A 13,634-nucleotide genomic window follows, 5' to 3' on the forward strand; every position below is an offset into this window, starting at 1 on the left:
ATGGGGGAGACTAGAACTAGAGGGCATAATCTTAGAATAAGGAGCCGGCCATTTAAAACTGAGATGAGATTGAATTTCTTCTTTCAGAGGGTTGTAAATCTGTGGAATTTGCTACCTCAGAGAGCTGTGGAAGCTGGGTCATTGAATAAATTTAAGACAGAAATAGACAGTTTCTTAACCGATAAGGGAATAAGGGGTTCTGGGAAGCGGGCAGAGAAGTGGTCCTGAGTCCATGATCGGATCAGCCATGATCGTGTTAAATGGCAGAGCAGGCTCGAAGGGCCATATGACCTACTCCTGCTCCTATTTCTTATGTTCTTATGAACAGTGCTTGGCTCACGCACTTGACTGTCAGATAGCGTGAATGTCTCATGAATGTTTTTGTACCACTGTTGAACAATGTCTACCATAGGTGACACACACAGGCAAACAAGGCATCAGGGCATGGCACTCAGGAAGAGGTCATTTTTTAAAAATTTGTTCACGGGATGTCGGCGTGGCTGGCAAGTCCGGCATTCATTGCCCATCCCTAATTGCCCTTGAGAAGGTGGTGGTGAGCTGCCTTCTTGAACCGCTGCAGTCCTTGTGGTGAAGGTACTCCCACAGTGCTGACTTTGTCGTAGCAGTTTGGTACAATTGAATGGCTTGCTAGGCCATTTCAGAGGGCAGTTAAAAGTCAACCACATTGCTGTGGGTCTGGAGTCACACAGGCCAGACCAGGTAAGGATGACAGATTTCCTTCCCTAAAGGACATTGGTGAATCAGTTGGGTTTTTCCAACAATCCGGCAGTTTCATGGTCATCATTACTGATACTAGCTTTTTAATTTCAAATTTATTTAATTAACTGAATTTAAATTCCCCAGCTGCCGTGGTGGGATTATGAACTCACGTCTCCAGATCATTAGTCCAGGCTTCTGGATCACTGGTTCAGTAACATAACCAGTATGCTACCGTACCCCTGCCACGGTTGCATGGTGTCTCACCTGCAAGCCCTCCTCGATGAAGCTGGGATCAGGAGACAGATACTGATGGGTGCCTGTGGCAAGAACTTTGCCAGAAATGTCACTTGTGCCACCTGGAGGGAGGTGACATCGGCACTGAATATCAACTCTTTGATCTCCAGTTTTGATACCAAGTGCCAGTAGAATTTCAATGGCTAGACCAGGGAAGGCAAGGTAACACATTGACCACTCTCCCTTTTTTTCCTTGGGCACCTTGGGTGCAAGAACAGTCTTCACCCTTTAGCAGCTATACAACTAACCCATTGTGTCAGCTGTGGCTCAGTGGATAGCACACTCCCCTCTGACTCAGAAGGTTGTGGATTCAAATCCCACTCCAGGAAATCTAGGCTGATACTCCAGTGCAGTGCTGAGGGATGAGACGTTCAACCGAGGCCCCGTCTGCCCTCTCAGGTGGACGTAAATGATCCCATGGCACTATTTTGAAGAAGAGCAGGGGAGTTATCCCCAGTGAACTGGCAAGATTTGTCCCTCAATCAACATAATAAAATCAGATTATCAGGTCATTATCATATTGCTGTTGGTGGGAGTTTGCTGTGCGCAAGTTGACTGTCGCGTGTCCCACATTACAACAGTAACTACACTTCAAAAGGTATTTCATTGGCTGTAAAGCGCTTTGAGACTTCTGGTGCTCGTGAAAGGCACTATATAAATGTAAGTCTTTCTTTCACAGTGAATTCTGGTTAAAAGGGGTATTGCTTCCTGCACCTCTAGGCAGATAAATGAGACTGGACTAGATAGCTCCAGTTGAGGAGCTAGCACTGGCACGATGGACCAAAAGGCCTCTTTCTGAGCTGCAACTGCTTTGATTTTTATGAAAATAGAATATGCCAAATGAAGGTCAGTATCCCGGTACATTCTCAGCACTAATCATTAAGATACAAAATAGTGCTGCCAATAATTTTGACAAAGCTGCCTACTAATACCTCATGTATCCCCCTGTTGCCTTTTGTACCTTGTGCCTGTATCTCAGCTTTCAGTTTCATTGAGCATGCCTTCTAATTAATGTTTACCTGACATCCATGCTATTTGCTGAAGAAAACATTCTGGCATTTTAGTCAGCTACTCACTTTTTTAAATGGAAAGTATCTTCGATTGAACTGCCACAGATCAAATGTTGCAAAAGGAGTTTCTCTATGTATTTATTATCGTGTCTCAGTTATTTTTTCATTTTTTATTTACATTCTGACTGGAGCCAGAATGGTAATAGATGTTTATGCAGAATTGGAGTACCGTGACATAGAACCTTGTTCCAGTGACTGGGGAAAATAGGCCAAGTGCAGCACTATCCATAAGAACATAAGAAATAGGAGCAAGAGTTGGCCATTTGATCCTTTGAGCCTGTTCCATCATTCAGTAACATCATGGCTGATCTTCTACCTCAACTCTACTTGCCTGCATTATCCCCATATCCTTTGGTTCCCTTGGAATCTAAGAAGCTATCAATCTCTGTCTTGAAATACTCAACGACTAAGCCTCCAAAGCCCTCTGGGGTAGAGAATTCCAAAGATTCACAACCCTCTGAGTGAAGAAATGTCTCCTCATCTCGGTCCTAAATGGCCAACCCCTTATTTTGAGTCTGTGACACCTAGTTCTAGACTCCTCAGCCAGGGGAAACATCCTCCCAGCATCTACCATTAAGCATTTTATATGTTTCAATCAGATCACCTCTCATTCTTCTAAACTCTAAGGAATATAGACCTAGCCTTCTTATTCTCTCCTCATATGACAATCCCCCCATCACAGAAATCTGTCTCGTGAACATTTGTTGCACTCCCTCTCAGGCAAATATTTCCATCCTTAGGCTATAGAAACATAGAAAATAGGTGCAGGAGTAGGCCATTCGGCCCTTCTAGCCTGCACCGCCATTCAATGAGTTCATGGCTGAACATGCAACTTCAGTACCCCATTCCTGCTTTCTCACCATACCCCTTGATTCCCCTAGTAGTAAGGACTTCATCTAACTCCTTTTTGAATATATTTAGTGAATTGGCCTCAACAACTTTCTGTGGTAGAGAATTCCACAGGTTCACCACTCTCTGGGTGAAGAAATTCCTCCTCATCTCAGTCCTAAATGGCTTCCCCCTTATCCTTAGACTGTGTCCCCTGGTTCTGGACTTCCCCAACATTGGGAACATTCTTCCTGCATCTAACCTGTCTAACCCCGTCAGAATTTTAAACGTTTCTATGAGGTCCCCTCTCATTCTTCTGAACTCCAGTGAATACAAGCCCAGTTGATCCAGTCTTTCTTGATAGGTCAGTCCCGCCATCCCGGGAATCAGTCTGGTGAACCTTCGCTGCACACCCTCAATAGCAAGAATGTCCTTCCTCAGGTTAGGAGACCAAAACTGTACACAGTACTCCAGGCGTGGCCTCACCAAGGCCCTGTACAACTGTAGCAACACCTCCCTGCCCCTGTACTCAAATCCCCTCGCTATGAAGGCCAACATGCCATTTGCTTTCTTAACCGCCTGCTGTACCTGCATGCCAACCTTCAATGACTGATGTACCATGACACCCAGGTCTCTTTGCACCTCCCCTTTTCCTAATCTGTCACCATTCAGATAATAGTCTGTCTCTCTGTTTTTACCACCAAAATGGATAACCTCACATTTATCCACATTATACTTCATCTGCCATGCATTTGCCCACTCACCTAACCTATCCAAGTCGCTCTGCAGCCTCATAGCATCCTCCTCGCAGCTCACACTGCCACCCAACTTAGTGTCATCCGCAAATTTGGAGATACTACATTTAATCCCCTCGTCTAAATCATTAATGTACAGTGTAAACAGCTGGGGCCCCAGCACAGAACCTTGCGGTACCCCACTAGTCACTGCCTGCCATTCTGAAAAGTCCCCATTTACTCCTACTCTTTGCTTCCTGTCTGACAACCAGTTCTCAATCCATGTCAGCACACTGCCTCCAATCCCATGTGCTTTAACTTTGCACATTAATCTCTTGTGTGGGACCTTGTCGAAAGCCTTCTGAAAGTCCAAATATACCAGATCAACTGGTTCTCCCTCGTCCACTCTGCTGGAAACATCCTCAAAAAATTCAAGAAGATTTGTCAAGCATGATTTCCCTTTCACAAATCCATGCTGACTTGGACCTATCATATCACCTCTTTCCAAATGCACTGCTATGACATCCTTAATAATTGATTCCATCATTTTACCCACTACCGATGTCAGGCTGACCGGTCTATAATTCCCTGTTTTCTCTCTCCCTCCTTTTTTAAAAAGTGGGGTTACATTGGGTACCCTCCACTCCATAGGAACTGATCCAGAGTCAATGGAATGTTGGAAAATGACTGTCAATGCATCCACTATTTCCAAAGCCACCTCCTTAAGTACTCTGGGATGCAGTCCATCAGGCCCTGGGGATTTATCAGCCTTCAATCCCATCAATTTCCCCAACACAATTTCCCGACTAATAAGGATTTCCCTCAGTTCCTCCTCCTTACTAGACCCTCCGACCCCTTTTATATCCGGAAGGTTGTTTGTGTCCTCCTCAGTGAATACCGAACCAAAGTACTTGTTCAATTGGTCCGCCATTTCTTTGTTCCCCGTTATGACTTCCCCTGATTCTGACTGCAGGGGACCTACGTTATGTGACTGGAAGACAATTTCATGGAGGAGTTCACAAAAAATAGCAACTTTCAGTATCTAAACAGTTGTTCAAAAACTAAATCAGTAACAAGAAAGTAGTCAGACACTGATAAGTACAAAGATACTTCCCTTTATAACATTTTAGGATCATATACCAATTCAGAGGAATATCATTCCCTTTCAAATAAACACAGAAATTACTTTTAGTGCTTACTATCACAGATATCACAAGAAAAACTACAATGATACCCATGGTCATGGGTACAAGCCATTGTATCAATACATTTAGGCAAAAATTCACTATCATCTGAAAATCCATTATTGTCCAGCAGATGACAGACAAGAACACAAGAATGTGTAATTTTATATATCACATTTCTATTGTATGGATCCAAGAGCCTTAATTGTGGTGGAGGGGGCAGACTTTAAACTTGCAGCTTTGGGCATTTAGCTGTTTTTGTAGATTAGTTGCCTGTTAGAGAGGCCATCTGCTTTTTATTTCCATTGAAATCTATGGAATTGAAAACCATTCCTAATGGCTGGCTAATCCATAACACTGGTTTACTGCCCGGCTGGCAAGTTGTAAATGTAGCCCAGGACTTCTTGCTATCAGTATCACTTGTAAAAAGGGAATGTTGGCAGAAGTGCTCTCTTTAAACAAAAGCATCTCATCATCAGTGATATTAAAAACTGAGTGCAAATTAAATCAGCTGGGTTAGAGGAATGTCAATCCTGAACAGAATTTATATGAATATTGTCATTTCGCCTGTGCATATGTTAATTTAATAACCTTATACTGTCTGCCTCAACAGCTTCACCAAGTTTCCACAAGCTAATCATCAGTATTTTCTTTTGAAAAGCACCCAAACTCTCACAACAAAGTCATCTAATTTCAATGTAACTCCGGTGGGAGTTGTGGGGTGGGGTGGGGAAGAGGTGTCAGAAAACCAGTACTCGCATTTTCCAGCTTTCTGCCGTACTTAAAAATACCCTGTAAGTAGTATTATCCGAGGCATAGAATACAAAAGCAGGGAGGTTATGTTAGTACTGTATACAGCACTAGTTAGGCCTCAGCTGGAGTACTGCGCAGTTCTGGTCACCACATTACAGGAAGGATGTGATTGCACCAGAAAGGGTGCAGAGGAGATTTCCGAGGATGTTGCTAGGACTGGAAAACTTCAGCTATGAGGAAAGATTGGATAGGTTGGGGTTGTTTTCCTTTGAACAGAGGAGGCCAAGGGGAAATTTAATTGAGGTGTATAAAATTATGAGGGGCCTAGATGGAGTGGATAGGAAGGACCTATTTCCCTTAGCAGGAAAGAGTGGTAGAGGCTGAAACCCACGTCACATTTAAAAGGTACTTGGGTGTGCACTTAAAGAGCCATAACCTACAGGGCTACAGACCTGATGCTGGAAGGTGGGATTAGGCTGGGTAAATCTTTTTTGACCGGCACGGATACGATGGGCTGAATGGCTTCCTCCTATGTCGTAATTTTCTATGATTTTATGATGGAGGAGGAACGGGGGCATTCTACGCCCACCCCACTTACATTGTGGCAAGTGCTCTGGTGGCATTCTTGGAGGTATTTTGTGGCAATTGCAGGATTCGCCCCAATGGCAGCAACAACAACTTGCATTTCTTTAGCACCTTTGACATAGTAAAACATCCCAAGGCGCTTCACGGGAATATTAAAAAATAATTTGATACCAGTGGGAGACATTGGCTTGGTTTGCACCTCCCGTTAGCGCCTGCGTTGGGCGATAATGGGGTGCTAAGTGATTACCAACCAGGCGCAGCAAAATCACCGCCACCCATGAACTTCCCTGGCAGTTTTGCGTTGGCGCTAACACTTACTCCCTCGATCTCTTGCGCCCCGTAGATCGTGATGTTAATACAGCTGACCAGAAACTTGGTCCAAGATGTAGCACCAGGTTGGAATTCCAGAGCTGAGAGCATGGCTGCCAACGGTGGAGTGATTAAATTCGGGGTTGCGCAAGAATTGAAGCAGCGCAGAGATCTCGGAGGGTTGTAGGGCTGGAGGAGGTTACAGAGATAGGGAGGGGCGAAGCCACGGAAGGAATTGAAAACAATGGTGAGAATTTTAAAACTGAGATGTTGACGGACCAGGAGCCAATGTAGGTCAGCAAGCACAGGGGTGATGTTAGGCCACGGCAGCATAATTTTGGATGAGCTCAATTTCCGGGATTATTCCCTCTATTCGGTCCAGTCTGCGGAGAGCAGGAATACATCTCGTGGGGCTTAAAGGCAAAATTCAATCAATCCCACTAAAGGGGCCCACAATTCAGAGGAAGATGAAGAGAAAAAATAAAGTACCTTTATATCCTGGGCCCGAGTAGCTTCTCAGTCCCCTTCCCTGGGAGTTGGGACAGGGTCATGGTGAGAGCGGTATGGTGGGTGGAATGGCCGGGCAGAATATGTAAGCTAGACGCTTTTTAAAGGGGTACTAAAGTGACACTGATAATGAGTGCACTCTTTTTTAAAAAAGGCTGATGGTGACACTCCGGGGCTAATTTGAACCGAACTTGTGGTGGAAAAGTGGTTGGAGCAGATCATCTGCCTGATTTACACCCCACCCGATTTTACTCGCCATTGAAGTCAATAGGGTGTAAAATTGGTCGGGGTGTAAAACGATCGGCCAACCCGACCAAGTCAGCTTCCCGCCAGGCGGGATAGGTTAAAATTATGCCCTCCATCTTTATAAAGCACTCTGTGGGTGGCACTCCTACTGTATATGGGGTACAGTACGCTCTGGCTTTCCCACATTACAACAGTGACTACACTTCAAAATACTTCATTGGCTGTATATCGTTTTGGGACGCCTTGGGTTGTGACAGCCATTACATCAATGCGAGTCTTTTTGCTGCTGCTTCTTCTTTCTTTAAAGGGGTTTCTGATAGTGATATAATGGGTGCTGGGCCATACTCTTTAAAGGGTTGCCAATCATTTAAAAACTGTGCAAATAAATAGACACACAATTAGCAGAAGTAACCCTTTTTTCAAAAAGGGGAGAAAAAAATAGTCCATAGTGATAAAGGAGGTTGAAAAAATGGTGGGGTATTGGAGTATGGAATGCTTTGCCACAGGGAGAGAGTGAGGCTGAGATCATTATTTCTTTTAAAGAAAAATTGGATAAATATTTGAAGCAGAGGAAGATACACGGCTGTGGGGAGAGAGCAGGGCAATGGGAGTAATTTTGAATTGCTCTAGAAAAGGCTCAGTCTGATTTTACCTCCGATTGTATCAAATAAACTGCTTGATAAAACAGACATATTAACACTCTGGGGGTGAAATTGCCTCGCGCCCTGATTGGGGGCGGTAACCTTCTGGGGCCGGGACTTTTAGCAGCCGGCGCAGAAGTCCCGCCCCCACCGTGGAGTTGCCCTTACCGCCCCTCAAAGGGTCAGTTACCGGGGCCCTACTGGGGCACTGACACACTTCAACACCCCTCTCCTATTAAAGGGGAGGGCTGCTCTGCTCTCTGCACGGCTTCTGATGGCCTACACTGGGCCACCAGGGCAGTGTGTGACCAGCCTGGAGCCCAGCAACCAAGACGGAGTACCGGGCTGCATGATGGTGGCCCAGACCACGCTAGGGCCGTCAACATCGAGCCAACCTGAGAGCCAGCCGACAAAAAAAGATGGCGGCCTGGGGCGCTGACACCCTCCTCTTTAAGGAATGCCCCGAGAACAGGTGTCTGCCAGCTTCGCGACCGGTGAAGCTGGCGTTGACATCCACTTGCATCAGCCTCGCGGCCCGTGGGGCAATTTCCCCCATGAGACATTGAGTTCAGCCCAGGGTGGTGAAGAGTCACCGCGCACGGCGATGACGTCATCATTGGTTGCGCGGCGGCCCGGGCATGGCAGGGCCTCAGCAAATGCCCAGGCAATTTCCTGGGTGGCGGTAGTGCCCCCTCTCCTGGGCGAAATGGGTCTTGCACCCTGTTAGCGCCCCCTGGAGGTGTTAATAGGGCTATAAAAAGGTGCAGTTTCACCCCCTATATAGTCGTTCTGTCAGAACATTTCTCAACTCAAAACATGAGCCTGATATAAGCGAACATTAACAATTAAGCTCCCTTTTCAGATGTTGATGAATTCGCTGTGTATTTTCAACATTTGATTTCTGTTTATCTCTATCACAACTAGCTTTAATATCCTGTATGATGCAGTGATATTAGGCAAATAATAAAAATTCAAGAAAGGTGAGAATGTAGAAGATGAGAGTGAATTGTGATAAATGGATTTTCAATTAAAATCATGGAAAATTTAGGTAATTTGGAATTTTTCAAAACGCAGAATTCCTGATGCTGTTTGAGGTTTCTACTGTACAGAAAGGAAGATGAGCATCTTGTGTTGTGGGCCAGGCTAATTTAAATTCATGATGTGAAAAACAGCCTGGGAATCAATGTAAGCTTTGATTTGAATGCAATACAGTCTTGTTTTTTTTCAGGAGCACTACTGAATTTCACCAAAGACAATTCAGTAATCAAGTCAGGATGTCAAACTGCATTTGATGAACAGTCACATTGAAACACGGAGGATCTGACTTTTTCTCCAACCCCATCTCTCCAATGACACAAACAAAAAATAAATTACGTTTTGATCTCACTTTTATTATCACAGCAATAACTCTATTCAATGTTCCCTATCTTGCACTCCCTTACAAATATTCCTTTCATTGCAATTGACTTAAGTTTTGTCTCAATGTATCTGTCACATGGGATCAACTTCCCTTCCCTTTGATGTTGTGGCTTTTATTTCTATATTTGGCGATTTAAAAATTATATATTATTCTATTTACTGTTGTCTCCCAAATTCCTAAAGAATCTTTCTCACCAAGGCTAAGCCCTGAATTTGTTCCACATTTAAACTAGAGCAATTCAGTTACCTCTAAACCCAGCCCCTTCACATATCGAAGCAGTAAATATGACAACCAATGCAAGTGATTGGGCTTTCAGCTTATTTGAGCATCATTAAAAAATAACAAAGACTTGCATTTATATAGCACCTTTCATGACCACCGGATGCCTCGAAGTGCTTTACAGCTAATTAACTACCTATTTGAAGTGTAGTCACTGTTATAATATTGGAAACACAGCAGCCAATTTGTGGACCCCCTTGCCACTGGACCAAGACCTAGCTCTGTCAAGCCCGTGTGGTAGCCAGTGTGCAACGACCATCCTACGTACAGGCATCTTCCACTCCTTTAACATGAAATTCAGGACCTGGAATGACGGGACCCTCATGGACAACTCCAACAGCGACAGGCCGGAATGCCGCACCGCCATAGTTGCCCGAGGACTTAGACGCTTTGATATTGCAAGACCCGGCGGGCAGGAGTAGGCCAGCTCAAGGAACAAGGTGGAGATTACACCTTCTTCTGGAAAGGGAAACCAGAGGAAGAACGGCGCCTCCACGGAGTCAGTTTCACCATCAAAAACAAGCTGGTCGACCACCTCAACGACTCCCCCTGCGAGATTAGCAAACGTCTCATGACTCTCCAACTCGCCCTATCCCGGAGTCAATGCGCCATAGTCATCAGTGCATATGCCCCAACACTTGATGCGACAGATGAGACCAAAGAGGGGTTTTACTCCAACCTCGAAAAAACCCTATCCCACATCCCTGCGGACGACAAACTGATCCTCCTTGGTGACGTCAACGCCAGGGTTGGCAAGGACACAGCCCTCTGAGAAGGCGTGATTAGCAGAGAGGGGATAGGGAAAGCCAACTCCAGCGGTACCCTACTCCTGACAAAATGTCTAGAACATGAACTTGTTATCACCAACACCTTGTTCCACCAGAGGGACAAATACAAGGCATCGTGGCAACACCCTCGCTCCAAACACTGGCACCTGCTCAACTATGTCATCGTCCGAGCCAAGAATCGTAAGGATATGCGCATCACTCGCGCCATGACAGGAGCTGACAACTGCTAGACGGGCCACCGCCTAATCCGATCCATCATCGACATCAACATAGCCCCAAAGCAGAGGGAGCAGCAGAAGCAGTGCTGCAAAAAAGTCAATGCCGGGGCACTTAAAGACCCAGCTAAGAGAGCCCTATACAGTCAGTGCCTCACAGCTAACCTGGCGTGCCTTGATGACCCTGAGACGCAGAATGCCCACAGCGCTTGGTCTGCCCTCCAGGTCTCCATAACCAGTGTCTGCGAAGAGACGCTCGGTCACTCAACCAGAAAACACCAGGACTGGTTTGATAAGAATGTTCAGGAGATCCAAGAGTTAATAGATCACAAGCGAAGGGCATTTCTGAGCCTTAAACAACAACCCAACTCGGGAGCAGCAAGGCAGCATTACAGACAGCTTAAGGCTGAGGTCCAACAAAAAAACAGGAACCTAAACAACAGGTGATGGATGGAGAAAGCACAGGAGATACAACAGCTGGCCAACAGCCATGATGTGCGAGGATTCTTCATCGCAGTCACGGCCACCTACGGGCCAAACACCCAAGACCCCACCCCAACTGGCCAAGAACGGGGAAACACTCATCAAGGACACCGAGGCAATCAGGGTCCACTGGAAGGAGCATTTCGAAGATCTCCTCAATTGAGACTCTGCCTTTGACTCACGTGTTCTCGACTCCATCCTGCAGCATGCTACCCGCCACCACTTCAGTAAAACCCCAACACTGTACGAGGTAGAAAAAGCCATAAGACAGTTCAAGAACAACAAGGCTACGGGAGCGGATAGAATCCCCACTGAGGCATTGAAGTATGGTGGAGAGGCACTGTTGGCGGGAATACATGACCTAATTTCTCTCATCTGGAGGAAGGAGAGCATGCCGGGAGATCTCAGAGATATAGTGATCATGACCATCTTTAAAAAAGGGGAGAAGTCCGACTGCGGCAACTACAGAGACTCTCCCTATTATCAGCCACTGGGAAAGTCATCGCTTGAGTCCTCCTCAACAGTCTTCTCCCTGTGGCTGAGGAGCTCCTCCCTGAGTCACAGGGCGGATTTTGTCCCCTATGGGGCACAACGGACATGATTTTTACAGTGCGACAGCTGCAGGACAAATGCAGGGAACAGCAACAGCCCTTATACATGGCCTTCTTTGACCTTACAAAGGCTTTTACACTGTCAACCACGAGGGTCTATGAAGCGTCCTCCTCCGTTTCGAATACCCCCAAAAGTTCGTCGCCATCCTCCGCCTGCTCCATGATGACATGCGGGCCATGATCCTTACCAACGGATCCATCACAGACCCAATCCATGTCCGGACCGGGTTCAAACAGGGCCTTGTCATCACCCCAACCCTCTTCTCAATCTTCCTCGCTGCCATGCTCCACTTCACAGTTAACAAGCTCACGCTGGAGTGGAACTAAACTACTCCAGGCCACTCCAACGTTTGTCATCGAGCTACAGTATGTGGATGACGCCTGCGTCTGTGCACATACAGAGGCTGAACTCCAAGTCATAGTCAACGTATTTACTGAGACGTACGAATACATGGGCCTTACGCTAAACATCCGTAAGACAAAGGTCCTCCACCAGCCAGTCCTCGCTGTACAGCACTGCCCCCCCCCGGTCTTCAAGATCCAAGGCGCAGCCCTGGACAACGTGGACCATTTCCCATACCTCGGGAGCCTCTTCTCAACAAGAGCAGACATTGACGACAAGATTCAACACTACCTCCAGTGCGCTAGCTCAACCTTCGGCCGCCTGAGGAAAAGAGTGTTTGAAGACCAGGCCCTCAAATCCACCACCAAGCTCATGGTCTACAGGGCTGTTGCAATACCGGCCCACCTGTATGGTCAGAGATATGGACCATGTACAGTCGACACCTCAAGTCGCTGGAGAGATACCATCAACGATGCCTCCGCAAGACCCTACAAATCCCCTGGGAGGACAGAAGCACCAACGTTAGCATCCTCGACCAGGCCAACATCTCCAGCATTGAAGCACTGACCACACTTGATCAACTCCGCTGGGCAGGTCACATTGTTCACATGCCAGACACGAGACTCCCAAAGCAAGCGCTCTACTCGGAACTCCTTCACGGCAAGCGAGCCAAAGGTGGGCAGAGGAAACGTTACAAGGACACCTTCAAAACCTCCCTGATAAAGTGTAACATCCCCACCGACACCTAGGAGTCCCTGGCCAAAGACTGCCCTAAGTGGAGGAAGTGCATCCGAGAGGGCGCTGAGCACCTCGAGTCTCATCGCCGAGAGCATGCAGAAATCAAGCGCAGGCAGCGGAAAGAGCGTGCAGCAAACCAGTCCCACCCACCCTTTCCCTCAATGACTATCTGCCCCCACCTGTGACAGGGACTGTGGTTCTCGTATTGGACTGTTCATCCACCTAAGGACTCATTTTTAGAGTGCAAGCAAGTCTTCCTCGATTCCAAGGGACTGTCAATGATGATGATGTTGGAAAAACAGCATCCAATTTGTGCACAAACAACAATGTGATAATGACCACATCATCTGTTTTAGTGATGTTGATTGAGGGATAAGTATTGGCCAGGACACTGGAGATAACTGCCCTGCTCTTCGAAATAATGCCATAGGATCTTTTACTTCCAACCGAGAGGGCCTCAGTTTAACGTCTCATCCGAAAGACGACACCTCTGACAGTGCAGGACTACCTCAGTACTGGACTGAAGCGCGCCAGCCTAGATTTTTGTGCTCAAGTCACTGGAGTGGGATTATGAACCCACAGCCTTTTGACTCAGAGGCGAGGCTGCTACCAACTGAGCGACAGCTGACACACAATTGTGTAGCAGTTTGAAACCAAAATAAAATCTAAAGCCGGCCCATAGAAGTTCAGTCAAGACACTCAACCTCACCATTCAGATTCCCCATCTTAGATTGTTTAATGTGCTTGCAGTTCTTGCTTGCAACTTCGGTTAAAATTCTGCCCACATGACTAAATCTTACAGATCGAGTCATTTTTACTTTATGGTAGAACATAAGGGGGCCAAAATTGTCCCTCCTGATAAGGTCTCTGACCGCCTGAAAGCGGT

Source organism: Pristiophorus japonicus, chromosome 14, assembly GCF_044704955.1.
Source record: "Pristiophorus japonicus isolate sPriJap1 chromosome 14, sPriJap1.hap1, whole genome shotgun sequence".
Lineage (NCBI taxonomy): Eukaryota > Metazoa > Chordata > Chondrichthyes > Pristiophoridae > Pristiophorus > Pristiophorus japonicus.